Below are 26,482 nucleotides of genomic sequence, written 5' to 3'. Positions count from 1 at the left end.
TCTCCTTTAACTTTTAAAAACTTTTGCTGCCTATCATAAATTGTGCATTGAGGAAAAAAACATTCATTCATTCATTCATTCATTCATTCATTCAGCAAATATTTACTGAGCATTTACTATCAGCCAGGCATTATTTCACGCACCGGGAATAAACCAGTGATTAAAATTAAGTCCTTGCCTTTATGAAGTTTGCATTCATGCAGGGGCAGAGAGAAGAAAAATGAATAAATAAATGCTCTAGTATTCTTATGTGGTAAGAAGAAAAATAAAGTGGGTTACAAGGATAGAAAGTGATTGGGGCAAGGATAGCTTTTTTATTTAGGATAGTCAGAGAAGGTCCTTCTGATTAGGTGATGTTTGAGCAGAGACCTAAGGGGAGAGGGTATAAATCATATAGATTATCTGAGGGAAGACTTTTCTAGGCAGAGGGAACAGCAAATGCAAAGGCCTATAGCAAAGGATGGGTTCAGAATGTTTAAGAAACAGAAAGGAGACCAATGAGTTCAGAGCAGGACTGAGGGGAGGAGGGGCAAGACAGGAAGCAGAGAAAAAGGAGGCAGTTGCAGTAGCTAAGCTGAGACAGCCAAATATTCAAGGACACTGGTAAGAGATTGATCTTACCGAGGTAGCTAGGGCCGGATCACTCCCTCTGAGTGAAATGGAAAGCCCCTCAATGTTTTGACCAGAAGGTTGCTCTGACATGTTTTAAACAGTTCCCTCTGGCTACTGTGAGAGAAGATGATGTTGGGACAAAGATGGCAGCAGAGAAAGCAGTTGGGAGGCAGTTACAATGACCCAGAGATAATGGTGGCTTGCATTGGGTGTCTAGTGGTGAGAGGTGAGAAGTGGTTAGCTTCTGGGTATATTTTGGAGACAAGGCCCTCAGGATTTGCTGAAGGATTAGATAAGTGATATGCTAAAAGAGTGAAGTTAAGGCCCACTTGAAGGCTTTGGCCTGAGCAACTGGAAAGATAATGATAGGGTTGTCATTGGATGAGATGAATACGACTGAAGGAGGTGAAGGCTTTATTTTATTTCAAGGAGGATTGGAGAATCAAGTGTTCGGTTGTGAGCATTTTAAGTTTGGGGCTTCTTTAGATGAGCAGAAGGAAATGTCTAGTTGGAAGACAGATGTATGAATCTGGACAATAGGTGTATGGTCAGTGTTGGAAATATAAAAATGGGGAGGTGTAAGTTATAGACAATATAAAGCCATGGGACTAGAAGATACCACTGAAAAATGAGTAAGGATGTAAGATATGGAGGCTGGTGCTGATTGTGATCAGAGACTTTTCTGAAGGAGGCTGACAAGAGACCAATAGGAATGGGTTGAAGAGTTTGTGTGTGTGTGTGGGGGGGGGCAGGGAATGGAGTCAGTGAACATAGGAGGTTGTTTTGAAGAGTTTTCTGGTAAAGGAGAACAAAGAAATGGGGCAGTAGACTGTAGCTAGTGTGTGGGTATGGGTATGTGGTGATCAAGATATGTAGCAATCAAGGCAAGTTTTCATCCTGGCATGTTTTGATGCTTATGGCAACAGGCAATAATCTTTTAAAGAGAGATCACATTTGAGATTGAGAACATCGTTAATTGTGCTGTGTGAAAAATGAAGGTGATTGGAGAAAAGTGTCTTCATGAATGATGTAATCCACTACTTTCCCTTTGCTCCTACTATTTTTTATTTGAAAAATTATAACAAACCATTATTTCATTCTGCCTTTTATAATGTAACAGCAGCATACATTAAAAAATATATATTTACTATGTACAGGAAATGCGCTAGTTTATTTTACTTAACTCTTAAGATAATTATATGGGGTATCTATTCTTATTTTCCTTTTACAGAAGAGGAAACTGAGGCTTAAAGAGATTATTGGTTATGCCCAAGATCACACAACTGGGGTTTGTGTTCAGATGGTTTTGACCACAAAATCTGAACTCTCGACCACTATGTGTTTACTTCCTCCTCTATTTGTAACTGCATTAAGTTGGGACTTGAACATTTGTATATTATTTGTCCTTGTTATTATGTGCATTTAGTAGCTTCCTGTTCATTACACCACCTCTTATCCTTGCTGGCTAGCTCATGAAGTAGATTACATGTTTCTTGAGAAGAGAAAGGTGGAACAGGTTGAGGACAGCACCATGTGCTTCAAAAGCTCTCAATAATCCCCAGGAACTTAGATTACTCAAAAGTTCAATTACAGGGAAAAAAAAAAAAGAATATAGTGGGGGAAGTCTTTTGTGTTTTCCAGAATAAATCAAAGACACAAAATACACCAACTGGTCCTATCTATGTGCCAATGAAATAAGAGTGAAGAAAAATAGTTAAGTATAGAAGGAAATAAGCAACAATAAATCAAAACATGATGCAATACAGTGTTGAAAATGTCCAGAGTATAGGATAAATATATCTTTATTCAGTAGGTACATGGGTCTATCTTCAGAAAGAAGTTGAAGCTACAATAAAATAATGAAATTGGTTAAGTTGGACTCAGGCATTCTTTCTAATTCACCAAATACAGACAGAAGAAACACCAGTAACCCCTCTTCCATTCAACCACTGCTCCAAGTCCAGCGAAGTAGCTGATCCTTAGAACTTTATCTCTTCTGTTAGTAGGATGAATCCTTCATAAAGGTGTGGTTAATACTAAAAACATGTCTATGTACCTTTCATCAATAAAGGGTGGGAGAAGAAAAGAACTGAAAATGGAGGACATTGTACTTCTCTTGATTTCTTTCTGCTCACTATCATGTATGAGATTATGTAAGGTTAAGTAAAAGTTTTATTCTAGAGACACCTCCAAATTATAGCAAATAAACAAATTGAGTGTCTTGATTGAAAGGCATCAGAGTTAGGGCACTGTGACTTAAAATCCCATTAGTGAGAAAATGTGTTACTACTCTGTACTCAGATCTTCAGTATTGGATTGCTGACTGGTTTCTCAAATATTTATAAATTCTTCATTGGATTAAATACCCTGTCCTTGTCCCATAGACTCTGGGTCTTGTTTTGAATATGATTTTTTTTTCCTTTGTGAATTTGCGGCTTGCAGCTGATAATCTGTAGATTGCAGAATATAAAAAGCCCCATGCTCTTAAAATTATTTAAAAGAGTGTCACTTTCCAATTTCTTGTAATGTTTGATACCATTGTTTGTTTATGAGCCTTAGTAGAGTCTGGATTCACCTGAGTTATGTATTACATTCATGGAGATTCTAAAACTACTATATCTCAGTTCCTTGAAATCCTTCGCATTCTGGTGTGGTCTCTCCATCTCCTCAATAGGAAAGAAAAAGACATTGATACTTGCAAATTCTTGCTCTTGGAAGGATTACTCCACTAATCCTTTCAAAAAGCACATGCATCCTTAATTGGGGGCACAACCACTGCTACAGTATCCTTTTTTGTATAATTGAGGATGACCTGTATCAACATTTTTTCTTTGGGGGAGGCAATAAAGGATTCATTTGAGTATTTCTTAAGCATCTGTGTAATGATATACATAAAACCAAGCTCCTACATCCTGTGAACTTCCATGACTAAGTGTCCTAAACAGGCCTAGGGCAGTGCTGTGCTGGAAATGTTGAAGCTGTACAAGCTAGTTTCATTTTTGTCTTTCGTATTGCTTTTTTTAAGAAAACATAAAAATTTAAGGCGATGGGGATTCTGCCACAAGGGAGACACCTGTCAGTTGACGTGGCTAGTAGTGGAAGTGTGGATGCAAGGACGATGGGTCCTAAAGAACATGATTCCCCCGTAAGCTCAAGAATATCTGAGTCCAGCCATCAGTCTAAAAATTTGTTTGCAACTCTTTTGCTGGAGCAAGTAATGTTTGAGATTACTTTTACATGACCAGAAATGTTGTGTTCTGATGAGTTAGAACTGGGGACTCATGATAGGAATCAGTGAGCTGGGCAAGTAGACAACAATGTTTCAGCATCATTGCCTGTGGAGATCACAGAAGATGTGGATGCAGGGGGCAGGGCACAAGTGGACTGAAAATCAGCCAGTTATGCTGAAAGCAATAGAAAGCCTGTAAAGGGAATGCTGATTTGGGGAGAGCTATTTTTTTGTGACTACAACTGAAATTATATGTAATTGATTGTTTTTCTGCTACTCATAAATAATAGATTAGATTTCCTCAATGTCCATGCCTGTTCTCAAAGATTCTGCTCTAACAGGTCTGGCTGAGTAGCACATAAGTCTTTTTCTTCTGGACCAATAATATGCTTGGACCCAGGAATTTAGAATTGTAACCTACAAAATGTCCCCAGTCTCAGTTGGGTAGTGTCAGGGCAATGGGGGGGGGGTGGCCTGTCTGAACTAAGTTGTGTTTATCTGGAGATGTGGAGCCAAAAGATCTAGTTTTGGTGGAAAGAGAGAGAGAGAATGAGAGAGATAGAGGAAGGGAGGGGAAGGAAAGACAGGAAGACAGAGCAAGAGAATAAAAGAATGAGAGTGAGAACGGGAGGGAGGGAAAGAGAGGGAGAGAGGAGAAAGAGGAAATAGAGGAGTAGAGAAATCTGGGGCAGCCTGAGAAGTCACCAGACTCCTCTACAGTTAATAAAAAATGACACATAAAATGAGGTGGCAGATAATGAAGCCTTTTACCCACACTCCCTCATAAAATTGGCCAACTTAGAGTGGATCCTTCTTGCACTAAAATGAGCAGCTGACTTGGACAGCATGTGACTTTGTAAATGCAGAGCTATCTTGGAAGAGTACACTGTGCTGATACATCACAATTTGCAGACGATTTAAAATGTATTTTCAAGTTCTTTGACCTTCTTTCATTGAGAACTGAGGCTTATGTTCTGTCTGCTTAAATCAGGGCAGGCTTGGGACTGCTTCAACCCACAGAACATGGTAGAAGTGATATTGCATGATTTCTGAAGCTTGGATACAAAAGGCCATGCATCTTCTGTTTGGTTCTTTTGGGATGCTTACTCTGGGAACAGCTGCTGTGAAAGAAGTCTGACTATTTTGAGACCACCTTGCTGGGGAGGCCACATGTGGGCTCTATGGTCAACAGCTCCAGCTGAGCTCTCTAGTCAACAGTCAACGTCAACTCCAGCCACAAGAATGAGCTGTCTTGAATGTCCAGTCTTTAAACAATGGCAGCCCTAGCCCAACATCTGTCTGCATGTGCATGAGAAATTCCAAGCAAGAACTTCTCAGCTGAACCCTCCTCAAATTTCTGACCCACAAAACCCAAAAAGAATATGAGGAATGGTTATTGACCATGCTGCCAACACCCTCTGCCACAGACAATTTGACTAAAGAAAACTACTCTTTCTTGCTGTGGAGAGATGGTCCAGTAGGCAAATGCGTAGGAGACTTCTCAGCTTGGTTGGATATAACATTGACTAAGAAGGTCAAAGGTTTTTTTTTTTTCATAGTTCAGTCTCCATATGGATTAGCTAACACCTCTCATTTCTGTGCCACAAGTTGAACTCAAAATTCCCACTTGCCTTTTCACAAGATTCTAGCATGAATCACCATGTGTGGGGGCAGGGTGGGAGAACTGGTAAGAGTGCTTGTGGCCAGTGCAAAGTTTGGAAACTGCCCCTGGGAAAACTCAGACAAATGCCTCATGATAGTGCTGGGAAAAGTCAGCACAGTGAGGTAGGAGAAAGGAGGGAAAGTAATGATGTAGTGGGAGAGGCAGTGCTTTCTTGAGTGTGTGTCAACCACCTTGGTCTTCAGAGAAAGTAGGAATTACAAATCCCCTCACGCTTAAACACTTGACCTCCTTAAGACAATAGTTTCATTGGGCCCTGAGTCTATCAGATCGCAGCTCCAAGCATGCTATTTCATAACTTTTTGGTGACTTATGGAATCAATTATGCTGCCTCTTTTAACATACCATCTAAGAGCTCAGCATTAAATGGACTGCTGTCTAGATTTAGCCAACATGAAACAATTTATATTTGAGAGATAAGGGTATGCTATCTGTTCATTCTTCTAGATCTAGGCTCATGTGTGCATATGTCTCCAGGGGTCAGGCTAGCATGGCCAATGAAGGAAGAATTTTAATTGAGATTATGATGAACAAATGACCCAAGAGTCATTGACTGCTCAAAGCCATCCAATGGCTATGAAGAAAGTGATTTAACTTTCCTTTTAAAAGAAACATCAAAGTTGGATTTTTATGTAAAGTCTGATTTTTCAATATTGGCAATGGATTAAAATTTTTATATCCTATGTGCCAAGTCCAGCCTATGACACCCAGCTTGAATTATTTCTGGATTCTTTAAGTTTTATTCCTGCATCAAGCTAGCTCACTAAAAAGCAATATACCAAGGTTGTGTTAGCTTGACTCCTTATAGAAATATTCACTGAGCTTTAGTTTAATATGATGTCCTTCACTTCTATCTAAGATCGGTGTCTATTTTGCTATGAAACATTTCATATATGAAGGCATACAAAGCAAATTTCTACTAGAAGTCAGTGGGAAAAAGAAGTCTGTCTTTCCAGATAAACTTGTGTGCTTCCTTTCATCAGATAATTAGAACTGTGTAACTCATTATGCTTCCTCATTTGGCTTGACTGCTAAGGAGCTCTGAGTTAAATACAGCGCTCATACAAACATACATGTTTCTGTTACTGTCAACTTTCACTGTTGTCTAATTCCAAAGAGTTTCTAAGTTTCCTTTTGTATATCTGTAATACCTCCTACTCACACGTCTTCATATTATTGAGATCAAAATCTTTTTTGAGATATGTATAATATGTGTATATCACATACATGTATATAACAGACCATGTTTTATATGACATATAATGTATTTGTGAGTCCAGTAGTCTTTTTACTACTTCATAGCACATCTCTGCTTTGCTTTCTTTTTAAATGTTTGTTTGTTTTTGAAAGCACACCCCGGGGAGTGCAGAGAGGGGGGGGGGGACAGATCCCAAGCAGGCTCTGTGCTGACAGCAGTGAACCCCATGCGGGGCTCAAACTCACGAACCCGGAAAATCACAATCTGAACCAAAGTTGGATTCTCAATCTACTAAGCCGACAGGCACTCCTTTGTTTTGATGTTTAAAAAATAAGTGCAGGGGCACATTTACATAGTCGGTTAACCATCCAACTCTTGATTTCAGCCCATGTCATGATCTCATGGTCTGAAATTGAGACCTACATCAGGCTCCATGAGCCTGCCTAGGATTCTCTTTCTCCCTTTACCTCTCCCCCATCCCTGCTGCACTCTCTCTTTCTCTAAAACTATAAATAAATAGATAAATAAATAAATAAATAAATAATCAATCAAACGTTAAAGACTAAATGCTTTGCCCAGTTATAGCTGGCTATCTGCTATTTGGCTATCTTAGAAATATTCCCTACTACATCTTAAATGTGCTTTTTTTTTTTAGGTTTCCCACATCTCAAATATTTAAAAACTAGATAATTTAAAATATGTGTATATCAAAATAATTTATAGCTTATCACCCAGTGACTATTACCCTGAATAAATTTTATTTTCTCCCATATTTTCCACGTGTAAATGTTTACTTTAGATATTATGTACTATATTTACTGCATAATGTACATTTAGTATTACATATTATACAAATGATATATGAGATCATATTTTAAATATAGCTTTGGAATTGGATATTGCTTCTTAATATTACATTAAGCATTTTCCCATGAACCTAAATGTTTTTGAAAAAATACTTTTAAACATTTTTATAGTATTGTTATGTGAGTAAATTTTAATTAATTTAACCCTTCACTAGTTAGACATTTGAGTTATTTCACATTTTTCAACATTTAAACAGTGCTACTATGAATGTAAATATTTGTGTGATTCTCATAATAGTCCTTCGGGTAAATTCCTAGAAGTAAGCTTATGGGGGTCAAGGGGCATGTCTTAAAAAAAATACTGGCAAACTACTTTCCATAATGGTAGCATTAATTGAATCAGTACACAAGTGTCCCTGTCTCCTGACACCCTGTCCAAGATGAGATTATCACATTAAAAATATTTTTGTTCATTTTATAGTGTAAAATTTTGTAGGGCCTTATTTTATATTGCATTTCTTTGATTATAAGTGACATCAGGGTTTTTATTTGTTTGCTTTTGTTTTTTTGACTCTTGGCATTTGTATTTCCACTTTTGCAAACTGATATTCACATCTTTTGCCCATTCTTGTATTACAGTGTTGGTTTTTCTCTTGTGCCTTAAAAAAAAAAAAAGACATGTGGGCTAGACTTTCCGTGACTGTTCTACTTCTTTGGACTATCTGAAAAATCTCAAACTTCATACCAAATGTTTCTAGACTAAACTCAACTAGCCCCTTCCATCCAATTATATACAGATCTGTAGTTTATTGAAAGGGAAATTCTAGTGCTTTGTAATAACTCTCACTGCTGTTTGCCAAAGTTCAGTTGCACAAATTGGTAGACACTGAGATGTGATCCACACTGTTTTTAACTCCCTCTGAGACCCTGAGAACTATTCTTTCCCCATGCCGCAGAGCCCAGTGCAGCTGCATGCAAGAAATCCTGTTTGCCATCAATTCAGTTTTCCATGTGGGGCTTTCCTGATGGGGCTTTTTGGATTCTTACTCATTATTTTCTTTCCTGGCCACCCTACCCCCTTTTTTACTCTCCTTTGTCTAATAATTTAGAGTTCCCTTTCCAGAAATATCAACCAGGCAGCTACAATTTCGCAGTGCTTCCTACTCCAGTGACGTAAAACACCCACAGAAATTTTCAGCTAATCCTGAGTAAAACAAACAACAACATGTCAGAAATGTTCTTGAGGCCAGATCATGCAAGTCAGAATGCACACTCACCAATAGCAAGACCGTCATTCTGGTGTGCATGCTCTTGAGGGTCAATGAGACAGCTTTTGCTTAAATCTTGTATACGCCATTATTTAAAGAAATAGAAGAGACATGTTTTGGTTTGGAGGCTGGAATTTATGCCTCAAAATAGTTAGGGTTTTTTTTCTTGTTTTCTTTTTTTTTGTTGTTGTTTCAGAATTTAGCATTGCCAAAGAAGCAATTTGTAAGCTGTAGTAATGAAGCAAGGCACGGTTTCCTTTCAACTTCATTATGTGCATATTAGGTTTTGTTACTGTGTTTACACAAGGCATTTCTTTTGAAACACTGTATATTTGGTAGAAATAGGGAAAGCAGACATACTTAGGTCCCATCACTGTCTCTGTTTAGCTTTGGGAGAGACATGAAGGGGCACAGAATTTGTCATAGTTTTTGCTGGGCTGGTCTCCATGAGAGGTGTGGGTAAGAGCTCTGGACAGAAAGCTCCAATAGACAAATCCTGGTGGGCCTTCCTGGCCATATGGAGGTCTTGTGAAGGATTCTGCTTTATTGATTCAGTGCCCTGAAAGCTGTCCAAGTGCTGATAAGTAAGATGAACAGAACCCACCCTCTCCCTCTGATTCCATGAATATTGTATATAACCCACTATAGCCCCATCTTATATTTACCTTCTACCTCCCAGAGCTAAGGGGCTCCCAGGAGCTCAAATCCCAGCCCCCTACTTGACCCAGGGCATGCTTTTTGAGAATCTAAGAGGAAAGAAGAAACCATTCTGGTTATAGAAAGGAACAGTTCAGAGTTCCCTGCAATGACCCCAGATGGTAGGCTACTTAGCAGCAGGAGTGAATCATCACCATCATTTTGTCACCTTGGGCAAGACAGCTCTCCAAGTTTCTGATCCCTGCGCTGTTCAATGGAGACAAGAATATGCATATGATCACTTCAGTGACACCCTGTGTGAGGGTTACAGACACAATAAGAATGTAAGGGACTCTTGCTATTATCTCTTTCTGGTCTCTGAGGCTAGCTGTTGCAGATCATCTGTTTACTTGTGTCTAGTACACAATTTAATTTGTAAACTTCCAAGAGGGAAGGTCATTGCTTAATGTTCAAACTGATGAGCTGACTTCAACCTACACAGGTGTTCAGGCAGTGCATCTGTCTCACACCTGTTTCACCCAAGTGATGCAAAGAAGACTGTGTTGGTTTCAGCCTCCTAATCATGATCATCAGGACAGTGAGAGGCCCCTCTCTTATGCAGCTTCACTCTGAAGTGTTGGGTTTCTATCTGAAGACTCTTTGGGAAATGGTCTTTGACTTCTGAAAACCAAAGCATTTGAAATATTCATCTTCTTTATCCCTAAAAATGGAATAGGAGGACTGGCACCTCTCCTAAAGCCCCAGCCACACCTGCTGTTTATCCTGCACTTACGCAGTGATGACTCTCCTCTAGAGTTCATGGCATTTCCTTTGACACATCAAAGTGAAACTCCTAGAAGATAGAAACAACATGTCTATTGTTAGATGGAGAGTAAATACCCCATTTCAAGGCAAAAGCGAAAACACCAGGTTGAATTTTTTTTGAAGTCCTAATACCTTTGACTGTTTAGATTTGGGGGATAGGGACAAGTGAATGGATATTGGTGAAAGTGTAAGCTGTCATTCTTGTAAAACTATCCCCTCGGAAAAGGACAATAGTATAGAAATGTCTCAAAGAGAAAAGCAGACCAACTGAATTCACAAGAGATTTTCCTAAAGGAATAACTTGTCTCCATATCCAGCTGGTCACCAGACTCCCCATGCTCTGGATTTTACACTTAAGAGTATCCTTTCCTTTTTCTTCCCCTCTGCCTTAGTTGTGGAACCTTCATCTCTTACCTGGATGGTCTCTCCTGACTCATTTCTCATGGCTTCCTTTTCTAATGTGTCTTCTTTCCAAATTCCCTCCCTCTCAACCTTATCCATCTGAGGACTTTTAATGTGATATGTTTTGGGGCTGGTTCATTAACTCTTTGTGGCTTCATTTTCTTAGCAGTTAGCTCAAAGGGTTATGGGAGGATTATGTGAGTTAATATACATAAAGTGCTTAGAATAGTGTTGGGCACATAGGAAGTTCTTAAAAAAAATTTTTTTTTTCAACGTTTTTTATTTATTTTTGGGACAGAGCGAGACAGAGCATGAACGGGGGAGGGGCAGAGAGAGAAGGAGACACAGAATCGGAAACAGGCTCCGGGCTCCAAGCCATCAGCCCAGAGCCCGACGCGGGGCTCGAACTCATGGACCGCAAGATCGTGACCTGGCTGAAGTCGGACGCTTAACCGACTGCGCCACCCAGGCGCCCCAGGAAGTTCTAATTAAGTGCTGGCTGTATAAGTATAAGCTATTATTACCTGATTCATATAGTCTGTAGCTGGTCAGGGAAAATGTATCTCTTGTGCCTGGCACGTGTCTCCTCTTGGCTGGCTCCTTGCTGTGGCTCCACCTCCCCTCCCACCCCTCTTCCTCATGTACTCTGTCCTCTGTGCTCCAGCCACACTTAGGCAGTAGACATGTTTCACCCATATGGTTTCTTCTATTCTCCCTCCATGACCATTTATGGGACTCCTCATTCTTCAGGGCTGTGCACCAGGAAGACCTCCTCTAGGCTTCTCCAGGGATGACTTCAAGATGTCTTTTTTATGGTGCTTTCTTCAATTTAGCACATATTCTACCACACTTAAAAATAATGGAAATAGCTACTGCTCTTCGGATATCTAGAATGTGCCAGGGCCTTTATATACATCATTTCACTTAATTTTTACAATGAAACATCATTCCTATTTTACAGGTAAGGAAACTAAAACTCACTGTGCTGAAGTTACTTGTCCAAGGAAGTGGTGGTGCCAGGATCGATACTCTGGTTTGATTCTGTATTCCATAGTCATTTGACTCATGTCATGCTCCTTTTAAACATAGTTATTAATTTCCTGTTCTCTCTGTTCTCTGAACTTCTGAGCTGCCTCAGAGCCATGAACAGCATCCTTGAGAGCTCCCTCACTGTTCATGGAGGAATCTATGCCCAGTAAAATTCCCCATGCACTAGACACCTTGACTTATAGAATCCTCCATATCCTTCTTTGCCCCCAAATGGGAACAATTGCTCCTCTGTTTTCTTCCATTTCTGATCACTAACTGGATTTTTCTTCCATATCAAAGACTCTTATACCTGGCTCTGACACTGGTTCTCTAGAAGTAATGGTCTTCTAGTTCCTATTTGGGAGTAGGGGAGTCACCACTAGCTGCACATATCAGAGCACTGACTACATTCTGCCTCCCGGTGCCGTGCTGCACCTCTAGCTAGTGTCCTTGCCTCCTGCTTCCTAAGGAGAGGGGAATCGACAGTGGACTTCTTGAGGGCAGCGATTGTGCACTGGATGTAGTGTGTAGCCCAGGATCTGGCACATAGTACGTACTCAATAAATAATGATTGAATAAATGGATGACTGGAAGATGCAATGATAACCTATCAACAGTATTTATTAGGTGGATATTGAAGACAAAGTAATGAATTCCTCAGAAAGGTAAAAAAAAAAAAAAAAGGCTGATTTTCCATTTCAGATCTAATGACAAACTCATTAGTGGTGGCATGTGGTGGGGAGGGGAGGCTACAGAGGATCTGGATAATAGTTGTTTGAAGAGTGGATTGAGATCCCACCTGGTGCCATTATCTACCTATCTGCTAATCAAGAGAGTGGAAATTCCTCTCTCCAGCCACACTTGAGCTGAACCACTTTTCCTTCTGATAAACCTTTTTCTCGATTATCCATTTACTCTTCAGCCCTTTGAAATTTAATAACTTTTCTGATTTGTATCAATTCTAAAATTAACAGAACATATCTTCCTCAAGGAAATGAGACAATAAATGCAAAATACTTTAACACAGAATCTGGCCCCTAAAGAGTGCTCATTATATGTGCTTTGTCTTTCCATTCCTTTCTTTACTAAAACCATGTTGTTAACACCAGTTATGTATGATTCTTGAAAACACTTGTTGCAAGAATAGATTCTTCTTGACAACTAGCCAGTCTTATAGGAAATAAAGTAGAACAAAAAGAAGGAGGAAGTCAGGTGCCATTTTAAAAGAACTACGTACTAACTAAATAAAATCAAATCTGTGTGAAAGCCAAATGAGCCACTGAGGAAAGTAATGTATTTTCATACCTATAACCTGTATGGAAAACTTGACATCTTCCAATTTTACTGAGGAACAGAAACCTCCTGAGATTAATTTCTCTGAGTTCCTTAGACATTAGAGCTTGTCTGGAGGAGGCACCCTATTGCAGATGAAGATTTACATTTGATCCCTTGTGCCTACATCTCATGTCTCTGTGGTCTTACAAACTATTCTCAACCCTGTCCAGTTCCACCCAGAGCTTTTTCCAAAGCTGACATCCTGAGGACCTAATTGTTCCCTCACAAATTGTTCACCTCCCCAGTCCCGAATCATTTCCCTTTCAGCCTGTGAAAGAATTAGTACTTGTCCCAGCCAGCCATCTTCTTGGATTAGTGTTTCCAGGCCTTTCCAAGCTCAAGGGAACTTGGCAGGATTATTTGGCAGCTCCCAAAACTTACTAGAAATACCAGAAACCCACAGTTTGCATAATGCTAATTGAGTTTTCAGCTCAGTCTCCAAATCCTTACAGTGTTTAGAAGATCGAGCAATTTGGGAAATGTCCTATATAGAGATTGACCAGAAAAGGCACCAATCCCAGCTCACTCAAAAACCAAGGCTGTGGCATTCACAAGTAGCAATTGCCTGAACCCCTTAAAGAAGTGATCTCTTTTTGATTCTTTGTCTCCACCTGCAGTGAAAATCCTCTGAACCTCACATCATTTTCTAGTATCACTTCCTGAGGCACCTCTATTGATTTTTCTCCTTCTCCTTCGCAAGTGTTTGCTTTTCACTGAGCCGCCACACTCAATAGGTGTGGTGATACTCTGGTGTCCTGCCACACCCCTGAGGTGTGCCTGAGCCAGTGGCTTCCCCCACCCAAGGTGTGGTGATATCGCCTATTCTTACCACATCTTGGGGTGTTTTATTAATCGCGCACTATAAGTCATCCATAGAGGAAAACATGTTGGTCTGGTACTTTAAATCCCTGCTTTGACAAGCTTCAAAATACTGGTTACTGCCATGGGGCTCATATTATATATCAAGGGTCAAGCTTTTCATTTAGAAACTTTTATGCTAATTACTGTGATATCTTCTAAGAATGAAAATGCCAAGTGAGGAGACTGATGTGGAATGGGAGACACTGCACTTTTCCCTTTACTCTAGAAATTCACATATTTCGAGAGGGCACAAAATAGGGAGTGAACTTGGTCAGAGTTCCCTAAAACTTTGTGCTTAAGAAAATCTTTCAGTAGTTAATATTTTTTCTAATTTGTCACTTCTGAGGTACTAATTACTGGCTTCCAGCCATGGCTGGAGTACCAGTCCCCTTCCTTGAGCTCTGGAGTTTCGGTGCCCACATGGATGGCATCACTGTTGATTCAGTGTAGTCAGGCCTTGGCAAAAGGCTCTGGGCCAGAGAGGTGGGTGGACAGTGATTCAATCTAATCCTTAAAGAAGTGCCAGGGGAGCAGCCAGTCCTACTAACAGGGAACTCACAGCATATGATTGTGTCTAGTATGGAGTTAATTAGTTTCCAAGGGAAAGAAAAATAAGAATAGCATCAATTTCTTCCTTGGGATACTTTTGGTTTTATTTAAGAGTCAAAACTAGCATGAGAACTCATCAAGGGTTAGTGGTAAATTATGTGGCATGGATCGTAAGTTCAATGGAAACACAGAGAAGGTGGACCTAAGGACGAACCAGAATGCCTGGGAAGGCCTTTTGCAGGAGCAAGGACTCGCCCAAGGGATGGGTATAGTTTGGGAAGGTCCTGTATGGGGAGTTTTATAAGGAACGAACATTGTTTTGGATGTTGGGAGATGTTGAAAAAACAAAGCAAGTTCCCGTGTTTTCACACACTTGAGTTCTTTCCAGTGCTGCTTATGAGAAGTAATTTACAGAACACACAACTCAGTTTAGGAGTAAAGTATATGTACTGTAGTAGTAAGAAAACACTTATAAATTATTAGTGGGAGAGGCGTTGGTGGAAATCAAGATGAATTATCTTAGTCCAGAAGGAGTAATCAGAAAAGGATCAATTTTTTTCTTCAGGCAAAGAATCCTCTAAAGCAGGAATTGGTACAAGGCAGTCTTAGGACCAAATCAAGTCCATTGCTTGTTGTACAGCCTGAGAATGATACTTATCTCTTTCCATGGTTTAAAAAATCAAAAGAATAATATTTCATGAAAAAAACTGAGAAAAAATAATGTTTTATTGGAACATAGCCACACCCATTTGTCTAAGTATTGTCTATGACTGCTTTTGGGCTCCACCAGAAAAGCTGAGGAGCTGTGACAGAAGCCCTGTGTGGTAGCCGCATTGCTTCAAGTTGTCACTCCATGCGCTAAAATTTGCAGTGACATGGTTATAAACCGACAATGTTATGGATGCCACGTGGATCACCTATACGTATGAAAAGACATCTGCAGAGGTGAAGTGCATAAAATCTTATTCCAGATCAGCATTAACAGATGAACATTTGCAACCCATTTTGATAATAGGAATCACTAGTTTTAAACCCTGATTAAGGAAGTGTTAGGCCCTCCCCCCACCAAAGAATTTCATTATTCTTATTAATAGACCTGCATTTATAAAAAAAACTGTACTCAATTATTATTATATTTTGAGTTTTGCCCACAAAATTGCAAAAACTTTGCATTCTAGCTACACAGTAGTTTCCCCTTGTCTGCAGGTGACACATTCGAAAACGCCCAGTGGATGCCTGAAAATACAGATTGTACCAAACCCTATACATACTATGATTTTTTCCCCATACATACATACCTATGATAAAATTTAAGTTATAAATTAGGTACAGTTATAGATTAGCAACAATAACCAACAGCAAAATAGAACAGTTTTATTGTTATATACTACAATAAAAGTTATGTGAATGTGGTCTTTTTCTCTTTCTCAAAATATTGTACTGTATTGATACTTCCTCTTGTGGTGATATGAGATGATAAAATACCTACATGAAAAGATGTAGTAAATGATATAGGCATTGTGACATAGTATTGGGCTACTATTGACCTTCCAGCAATACGACAGAAGAAAGATTATCTACTTCAAGCCGGTGGTTGATGGTGGGTAACTGAAACCACAGATCGTGGGGGACTACTGTAGAAGTATCTACATGATATCTTTAATTTCACCTCTTGGCCCACAAAGTCTGAAATATTCACTATCTGGTTCACAGAGAAAGTTTGTTGACTCCTGCTTTACAAGAGTTTACACCTAAGATATGTGTTAGGTTTCATTGTGGTTTATTTATTTTTCCTACCATCTCATATGGTCCTTACAACTTTATGAGGTGGTCAAAAGCAACACCATTATCTTTATTTTATGTAGCAATTTTTTTTTAAGTTTATTTATTTTTGAAGGAGAGAGAGAGTGTGAGTGGGAGGGGGCAGAGAGAGAAGGAGACCCAATCTGAAGCAGGCTCCAGGCTCTGAGCTGTCAGCACAGAGCCCGACACAGGGCTCAAACTCAAAAGCTGCAAGATCATGACCTGAGACGAAGTCGGACGCTTAACCAACTGAGCCACCCAGGCGCCCCTTATGTAGCAATTTTTCAAGCTGAGAGAAGTTGACAAGTACGTCCTGTTACTTGAGTAGCTCTCTTAGTTTTGCAAATGCACATTAAATAACCACAGCCATTGTTTGGGGTTAGAATATTGTGGTGCTTTAAAGATAATCCAGATGCCTGATACAGTAATTTTGTCTTAGAGGATGAGATGACCTGATATAACCAGGAAGTAAAGGGTCTTCTGTGAGAGGAAGAATCAGGACCATAACTCCTGCTTCTGGAGATTCAAGGTCTGGGAGAACTAATATGGTGGGCACATAGTGGTGCTGAAGTTCCAGGATTTGGCTTGACTGCATATGGATGTTCATTTTGACCCAGTGTTATGGGTTAAATTGCATTCTCCTGCAAAATGTTGAAGTCCTAACCACTATCTGTAAATGTGACCTTAATGGAAAGAATATAGAAATAAGAAAGTTAAAGGGAGGTCGTTAGGATGGGCCCTAATCCAATAGGATTGGTAGCCTTCTGAAAGAAGGGATTTGGACACAGAGATGGATGTGTAGAGGGAAGGCAATGTAAAGACGTGGAGTATGCCATCTAAAAGCCAAGGAGTGCCTGAGGCCACCAGAAACTAGACAAGAGGCCTGGAACAGAACCTCCCTCACAGCCCTCAGAAAAAAAACAGCACTGCCAACATCTTGATCTCAGACATCTAGCCTCCAGAACTGTGAGACAATACATTTCTGTTGTTTAAGCCACCCAGTTTGTGATGCTTTGTTATAGCAGTCCTAGGAAGCTCATACACCCACAACCTCTCTAGCACTATGGGTATGCTTTGAGGACAATGTGTGACAGTAAACGAAAAGCTTTGCGGTGAAGACTTGACTGAGTCCTGCCCCTGGGCTGGGCAGTCCTGACTCAGTGGGCAAGAATGACCAGTCAGAGGGTACAGGAAGAGAGCACAGCACACAGAGCTTCGTGTTATACTGAGTGGCAACATTTGTTGTGATCTTATCAGACTCTAGATCTCTGAACTGTTTGGGGCCTGCATATGCCCCTGGACTTCGGAAATTTTTTGTGGCTCTTGCTCCAGAGGAAATTGCCAGATGGCTGGTGAATGGAGCAGGTTAAATCTTAAAAAATTATTTTTAAGAAGGATTTGTTTTCTAGTTTGGGAAATAGCTTGTCCAGTTAAATTTATGACTAGGGATTATCTCCATATAAGTTCCAAGATGGTGTAAGCAAGGGGGCCACATCTAAGAAATAGTAACAAACAGAAACCCAGGTGTCAGGATTTGACCCAGTCTAGGTTCATCCTGCCACACTGTGAACAGTTACGGGCTTTTTGCTGACTTCCACATGGTCACAAAGATGAAATTCATCAAAAGATTTAATTTTAATGAATTTTGCTAAAAATTACAATATTACTTGCAGAAAGATATTCACTTGAGAAAGGTTTAAGCATTTCAAAGCCTATTCGCCATTTCAAACCACTTATTCACCAATTTAGTTCATTTGGTTCATTTTCTTATTAAATTCCTCCTGAGCACGATTGGTGTTGACAAGCAATAAATATAGCTATTTGTTATTTCTCACTATTTTATCCTCAGACCTGAGTTTCTCAGCATTACATGGAGAGATGCTTTTTGGTGGGTCTACTACACACACAAGTGCATGGGTCTCTCTCCATTCCTCCACCCTGTCTTCTCAAGAAGTCACTCACAGGCAAGGAGAGTGTCCACCTTCATATTTGGAATGGATTTTAAAATACCAAAATGCCCTTGCAATTAGCCATAATATATCCACCAATTTTTTATGAGTATATTTTCATTTGAGCCACTCTTGAATGTCACTCTAGGTTGCCAACTCGGTCATGAGTAGATTTTAAAATTTCTCCTGCATGTTTGGGCATATTCTGGGAAGCCCTTCTGTTTGAAGCAGCTAAAGTAGCAAGACCTATTAGCAGTACTTTGGAAAGCACAGAGTTGCAGCTGGAACAAATGTGACCCAGAATGTGTTGCTGGCTACATGAGACCATGTATATTTAGGAAAATGAGCAACCTCAGGACAATAGGAGCTTTAATTTAATCATGCCTATTGTCACAAAATAAAGGTAGTGAGAGTCTAGGACTTGCTTCCTCCAGGCCAAGTTGGAGCAGTAACATGTCTGGTATTAGGTAAAGGCTTAGCTGAATTTGTCGTTGATATTTCCTTCTCTGATTTTCTTCTTCTTTTCCTCCTGCCTCTTGCAGTACAACTTACTGAAGTGAAAGCCAAGGGGAAAGGGAGCAGAGACAGAGAACTCTCACTAAAGGTGGCACAAAGCAGAAGCAGAGGACAGTGTCATGGCATTAACTAATGCATGTTGTAGAGGTTAAGGTGCACATGCTATGTGGGTTGTGAAGCAAACAGCTTAAATTAATGAAACAAGAAGTACCCAGCTGAAAGTGCAGAAGCGGTATTGCAGAAGGGAATAGGCCTCCAGAAGATGGAGATCTCATTCCTGGCTTCAACACTGCTCAAGAAGCTCTTGAATACATCTCTTCACAATTTGGGCTTTTATTTCTTATGGTAGACTGAAGAACGTGGGCTCAGAGTTTTCCAGAGGTTCCTGTGTGGACCTGTGTGATTCTGTGTGAGAGTGTGAGTGTGGGTGTATGTACGTTAATGTTGTGTGTTGGGGGGAGGAGGGTGGTAATGGACAGAACACTGGGTTCAAGCTCATTTGTCTAAAAATAGCAGTCAAAATTTTTGGATTCCAGACCATTTGCCTGGCACTGGCAATTAATGTTGCACTTGAGTCTGAAGACAGTCTGGAGGCAGAATTTCTTTCTTCTCAGGGGACCTCAGTCTTTCTATTCAGGTTTTCAACTGGTTGGAGAGACCCAACCCACACTAACTTGGATTATTTCATTTAGTCTGTACTATAATCTCACAAAGTAAGTAGTTTTGTTACCATTTTACAGATAAGGAAACTGAGGTTTAACAGAATGTGTTAGTGTTTTCTGGAGAAACAGAATCAATATGATAGGTGTGTGTGTGTGTGTGTGTGTGTGTGTGTGTGTGTGTGTGTGTGTATTTATCTATCTAGTGAGAGATTTATTTTAAGGAGTTGGTTCACGTAATTGTAGGGTTTGGCAGGCTGAGACCCAGGGAAGAGTCGATGTTGCAGCTTGAGTTGGAAGGCAGTGTGGAAGCTGAATTTATTCTTTTGTAATGAACTCAGTCTTTCTTTTAAGATCTTCAACTGAATGGATGAGGACCACCAGAATTATGGGAGGGGGGAGATAATCTGCGTTAGTCAAAGTCTACTGATATAAATGTTCATCATGTCTAAAAAAAATACCTTTGCAGCAATATCTAGACTTGTGTTTGACCAAATACATGAGCACTATGGCCTAGCCAACTTGACACATAAAATTAGCCATCACAGAAAAGTAAAGCCTATGTTACTCAGCTGCAAAATAGAGCCAGGGTTTGAACTCAGACAGCCTGACATCACAGTCCGTGGCCTTGCCTTCTACCCTTCTCACCTAGTCTGGTTGCCAGCATGGCTGTGTGCAAATGGCCCAATGTTTCTACTCCCAGAAGTCTCAGCAGAAAAATGACCACACAGTATCTGATCTACTCACTTCCTAGGAGGGTAGTGACCCCAGGGGATAATGTATCCAAAAGCTCTTAGCATGATGTGAATAAATGTCAGTAGCACTAAAAATATGAGGTCCTTTCTTCCCCCTGATCCCATTTAAAATGATTTCTTTGGGAAAGTAAATTAACATCACCCTTTTTAGAGTATAGTTTAACATTTTCTTTTAAAATAAAAATGTGAACCCCTTATGATCTTACAGCCCCACTTCTAGGAATCTTATTTTATAAACAGACAAAGACATAATTATAAAGATGCTATTACAACATTGCTTCAAAGGCAAAAAAAAAAGTTGGAAACACTATAAAGTGCCCAATAATAAGGGAACATATAACAAAATGATGATAAACCCATACTATGAACTATAATCAAGTTATTAAAAAGAATGAGATGTTGCCATGTAGAACACTTCAAAAAGTTTAGGATATATTAAATGATGAGAATAATATGTCACCTTATATGTTGGAATGGCCCCATTTTAAAAAGAAAACTCTATGTGTATGTATTGATAAACATAGAAAAATGGCAATGTATACACACTGCATTCATCGCCCTGCAGAGTGAGATTAGAAGGGAGGAAGGAGAACTGTCTCTTTGTCCATGCTCTATACATTTTTATATTTTCTGAATATGTTACGATGAATTTTCCATTTGTTTAGGTTGTTTCTTTTAATTTTTTTAATGTTTATTTATTTTTGAGAGAGAGAGACAGAGTACTAACAGAGGAGAGGCAGAGAGAGAGAGGGAAACACAGAGTCTGAAGCATGCTCCAGGCTCCAAGCTTTCAGCACAGAGCCTGAGGTGGGGCTCCGAACTCACAAACTGTGAGATCATGACCTGAGCCAAAGTTGGACGCTTAACCGACTGAGTCACCCAGGCACCCCTGTTTAATTTGTTTCTTAGGAATTTACTTTTGAAATACATCAAATGAATATTTAAAAATTAACATTTGACCGGGGCGCCTGGGTGGCGCAGTCGGTTAAGCGTCCGACTTCAGCCAGGTCACGATCTCGCGGTCCGTGAGTTCGAGCCCCGCGTCGGGCTCTGGGCTGATGGCTCAGAGCCTGGAGCCTGTTTCCAATTCTGTGTCTCCCTCTCTCTCTGCCCCTCCCCCGTTCATGCTCTGTCTCTCTCTGTCCCAAAAATAAATAAAGGCTGAAAAAAAAAAAAATTAAAAAAAAAAAAAAAAATTAACATTTGACCTTAGCCTATTTTTTAATTATTGTTTTTTATTTTGGAGAGAGCGTGAGCAGGGGAGAGGGACAGAAGGAGAAAGAGAGAGAGAGAGAGAGAGAGAGAGAGAGAGAGAATCTCAAGCAGGCTCCATGCTCAGTGTGGAGCACAACACAGGGCTCCATCCTACAACCCTGAGATCATGACCTGAGCAGAAATCAAGAGTCAGTTGCTCAACTGACTGGGTCACCCAGGTGCTCCTCTTTTTTTTTTTTTAAATATTAGGTTGACTGTTCTCCCCCAACCCTGACTATGGGTCTATACTAATTTACATAGCTTTGCTAAAGCATATACTGGGGAAGGAAATAAGGAGGAGCCTCACACAGCTTGTGAGAAAATGAAACCACTTTGACTTTATAGGGACATTTTGGAGGGTGGAAAGATGATGGTCTCTAGATTAGGGCAATTTCTTGCTGATGCATAGAGACAAAGGTGTGAGTACCAGTGTTGGATCACTGGGAAGTGAAACCTTCAGAGAGACTCTATTGGCTTTCTGTACTGGGAGAGTGATTTATGCAGGCCTGGAGGGTAATGATTTCACTACAAATATGTTGACTCTCAGGGGAAAAAAAGTCATTCAGTAACAATAACAACAAAATTAAGTGATTTTCCTTTTGTAATACGGAGATACTAGGATGGTATTTTCATCTATTGTATAAAGATATAATGAATTTGAGGCAAAGACTGTATTTCTGTCCCAACATGGCTCTGAAGAGCTTCTAGAACTTTCTACCTAGCCAGAGCAGATCTTCGGGTGATTAATATCTGAGTGGCATTAGCTATCAATTGAAAGATCCCCAGGGTCAGCAACTTCCATCTCTGTTGTTCATCTCAGTGCGCTGAACACCACTGTGCATGTGTGTGTAAGTGCTCCTGGGTCAACTGAATTTATCTTCTGTAGATTGTTCTACCTAGAAAATGTTTACAACTCATATTTGATCCTGATTTTCCTTGTTGAAAACTTTGTACTGCCTTCTGGTGAGCGTATCAAGTCTGGAATTCATAACTTGTCCTACGAGGCCTTTTCTGTTGAGCTGACAGCCAGTTGTGCTAGTTCCACCACACCAGGTTGTTGGCAGTCAGTCTCCCTTCTGACCCGCTGGGTCTGTGCCTTTCCAAGTTGCTAAATATTTAGAACATTCCCCTTGCTTCTGTGGTCCCTGCCCACCTGTCAGCCTCATCCCCTGCTCACCATGCCAGCACTCACGCTCTCACTTTGTTTTTCTTGAGTACACTGGGCTTCAAGACACTTCTGTCCCCACTCATCATTCTGTGTCTTCTACTGGGGAATCTTTGTAGTATTTCTTCACCAAGTAGTTCATCTTTCTCAGTCTTCTGATCTTGGTTGTAATCTCAAGTCTGCAGGCACCTTCCCTGAACCCCTGCTCCAGTTAGGGGTCCCTTTAGTACACTTCTAAAGCACACTGCAGTCTTCTTTCAGCATTAATCATAATTTTAATCAAATGATGATTTGGGTAATTGTTTATGATAGTCTCCATGAGGCCAGGAAACTCATCTTGTTCTCACAGCACCAATGTTTGCTATACAGAAGATTCTCAATAAATATTTGATGGAGTGAAAGAATAAATAAAAGCTTAGGCCAAAGTAGTGTGAATAATCAGCATCTTCTAGAGCTATTCAGATTCTATAAATATACCCTTGTTGAAGAAAAAGAGCTCTGATTCAAGTGCTGCTTGCATACTAATTTTGGCTGTGTTTGAAATGCAGTCTCTGGGGTGTTTTAGCTCTATTGCACTAGTCAGATCTACTCAAACTATTTAGGGGCTCTGCTTTACTTTCTTTTTTTCTTCTCATTATTTTATTTTATTTTATTTTATTTTATTTTATTTTATTTTATTTTATTTTATTTTATTTTTTAAATATGAAATTTGTTGTCAAATTGGTTTCCATACAACACCCAGTGCTCATCCCAACAGGTGCCCTCCTCAATACCCATCACCCACCCTCCCCTCCCTCCCACCCCCCATCAACCCTCAGTTTGTTCTCAGTTTTTAAGAATCTCTTGTGTTTTGGCTCCCTCCCTCTCTAACCTCTTTTGTTTTTTCCCTCCCCTCCCCCATGGTCTTCTGTTAAGTTTCTCAGTATCCACACAGGAGTGAAAACATATGGTATCTGTTTGACTTATTTCACTTAGCATAACACTCACCAGTTCCATCCACGTTGCTACAAAAGGCCATATTTCATTCTTTCTCATTGCCATGTAGTATTCCATTGTGTATATAAACCACAATTTCTTTATCCATTCATCAGTTGATAGACATTTAGGCTCTTTCCATAATTTGGCTATTGTTGAAAGTGCTGCTATAAACATTGGGGTACAAGTGCTCCAATGCATCAGCACTCCTGTATCCCTTGGGTAAATTCCTAGCAGTGCTATTGCTGGGTCATAGGGTAAATCTATTTTTAATTTTTTGAGGAAACTCCACACTGTTTTCCAGAGCAGCTGCACCAGTTTGTATTCCCACCAACAGTGCAAGAGGGTTCCCGTTTCTCCACATTCTTGCCAGTATCTGTAGTCTCCTGATTTGTTCATTTTAGCCACTCTGACTGGCATGAGGTGATATCTGAGTGTGGCTTCGATTTGTACTTCCCTGATGAGGAGTGACGTTGAGCATCTTTCATGTGCCTGTTGTCCATCTGGATGTCTTCTTTAGAGACAGAAGTGTTTTCTGCCCATTTCTTCACCAGATTATTTGTTTTTCGGATGTGGAGTTTGGTAAGTTCTTTATAGATTATGGATACTAGCCTTTTGTCCGATATGTCATTTGCAAATATCTTTTCCCATTCTGCCGGTTGCCTTTTAGTTTTGTTGATTGTTTCCGTTGCAGTGCAGAAGCTTTTTATCTTCATGAGGTCCCAATAGTTCATTTTTGCTTTTAATTCCCTTGCCTTTGGAGATGTGTCAAGTAAGAAATTGCGGCTGAGGTGAGAGAAGTTTTTTCCTGCTTTCTCCTCTAGGGTTTTGATGGTTTCCTGTCTCACATTCAGGTCTTTTATCCATTTTGAGTTTATTTTTGTGGATGGTATAAGAAAGTGGTCTAGTTTCATCCTTCTGCATGTTGTTGTCCAGTTCTCCCAGCACCATTTGTTAAAGAGACTATCTTTTTTCCATTGGATATTCTTTCCTGCTTTGTCAAAGATTAGTTGGGCATACTTTTGTGGGTCTAATTCTGGGGTTTCTATTCTATTCCATTGGTCTATGTGTCTGTTTTTGTGCGAATACCATGCTGTCTTGATGATTACAGCTTTGTAATAGAGGCTAAAGTCTGGGATTGTAATGCCCCCCTCTTTGGTCTTCTTCAAAATTACATTGGCTATTCGGGGCCTTTTGTGATTCCATACAAATTTTAGGATTGCTTGTTCTATCTTCGAAAAGAATGCTGGTGCCATTTTGATTGGGATTGCATTGAATGTGTAGATAGCTTTGGGTAGTATTGACATTTTAACAATATGTGTTCTTCCAATCCATGAGCACAGAATGTTTTTCCATTTTTTTATATCTTCTTCAATTTCCTTCATAAGCTTTGTATAGTTTTTAGCACACAGATCTTTTACATCTTTGGTTCGGTTTATTCCTAGGTATTTCATGCTTCTTGGTGCAATTGTGAATGGGATCAGTTTCTTTATTTGTCTTTCTGTTGCTTCGTTATTAGTGTATAAGAATGCAACTGATTTCTGTACATTGATTTTGTATCCTGAGACTTTGCTGAATTCATGTATCAGTTCTAGCAGACTTTTGGTGGAGTCTATCAGGTTTTCCATGTATAATATCATGTCATCTGCAAAAAGTGAAAGCTTGACTTCGTCATTGCCAATTTTGATGTCTTTGATTTCCTTTTGTTGTCTTATTGCTGATGCTAGCACTTCCAACACTATGTTAAACAACAGCGGTGAGAGTGGACATCCCTGTCGTGTTCCTGATCTTAAAACCTGAGAAAAAGCTCTCAGTTTTTCCCCATTGAGGATGATATTAGCTGTGGGCTTTTCATAAATGGCTTTTATGATGTTTAAGTATGTTCCTTCTATCCTGACTTTCTCGAGGGTTTTTATTAAGAAAGATGCTGAATTTTGTCAAATGCTTTTTCTGCATCGATTGACAGGATCATATGGTTCTTATCTTTTCTTTTATTAATATGATGTATCCCATTGGTTGATTTGCAAATGTTGAACCAGCCCTGCAGCCCAGGAATGAATCCCACTTGATCATGGTGTATAATTCTTTTTACATGCTGTTGAATTAGATTTACTAGTATCTTACTGAGAATTTTTGCATCCATATTCATCAGGGATATTAGCCTGTAGTTCTCTTTTTTGCTGGGTCTCTGTCTGGTTTAGGAATCAAAGTAATGCTGGCTTCATAGAAGGAGTCTGGAAGTTTTCCTTCCCTTTCTATTTTTTGGAACAGTTTGAGAAGGATAGGTATTATTTCTGCTTTAAATGTTTGGTAGAATTCCCCTGGGAAGCCATCTGGTCCTGGACTCTTATTTGTTGGGAGATTTTTGATAACTGATTCAATTTCTTCGCTGGTTATGGGTCCATTCACGTTTTCTATTTCTTCCTGTTTGAGTTTTGGAAGTGTGTGGGTGCTTAGGAATTTGTCCATTTCTTCCAGGTTGTCTAGTTTGTTGGCATATAATTTTTCATAGTATTCCCTGATAATTGCTTGTATCTCTGAGGGATTGGTTGTAATAATTCCATTTTTATTCATGATTTTATCTATTTGGGTCATCTCCCTTTTCTTTTTGAGAAGCCTGGCTAGAGGCTTATCAATTTTGTTTATTTTTTCAAAAAACCAACTCTTGGTTTCATTGATCTACTCTACAGTTTTTTTAGATTCTATTTTGTTTATTTATGCTCTGATCTTTATTATTTCTCTTCTTCTGCTGGGTTTGGGGTGTCTTTGCTGTTCTGCTTCTAGTTCCTTTAGGTGTGCTATTAGATTTTGTATTTGGGATCTTTCTTGTTTCTTGAGATAGGCCTGGATTGCAATGTATTTTCCTCTCAGGACTGCCTTCGCTGCATCCCAAAGCATTTGGATTGTTGTATTTTCATTTTCATTTGTTCCATATATTTTTTAATTTCTTCTGTAATTGCCTGGTTGATCCATTC

At 39.7% G+C, this 26,482-nt stretch overlaps 1 long non-coding RNA gene across 1 annotated transcript in view; it reads left to right on the top strand.

Moving 5' to 3' along the window:
• LOC123385494 overlaps positions 1 to 26,482 on the top strand; it is a 440,186-nt gene that overhangs the window by 120,647 nt on the left and 293,057 nt on the right. The window lies entirely within an intron of this gene.

Source organism: Felis catus, chromosome B2 (genome assembly GCF_018350175.1).
Source record: "Felis catus isolate Fca126 chromosome B2, F.catus_Fca126_mat1.0, whole genome shotgun sequence".
Taxonomy (NCBI): domain Eukaryota; kingdom Metazoa; phylum Chordata; class Mammalia; order Carnivora; family Felidae; genus Felis; species Felis catus.
Note: the sequence above shows the minus strand (reverse complement) of the source record. Positions and strands in the feature narration are given on the sequence as shown.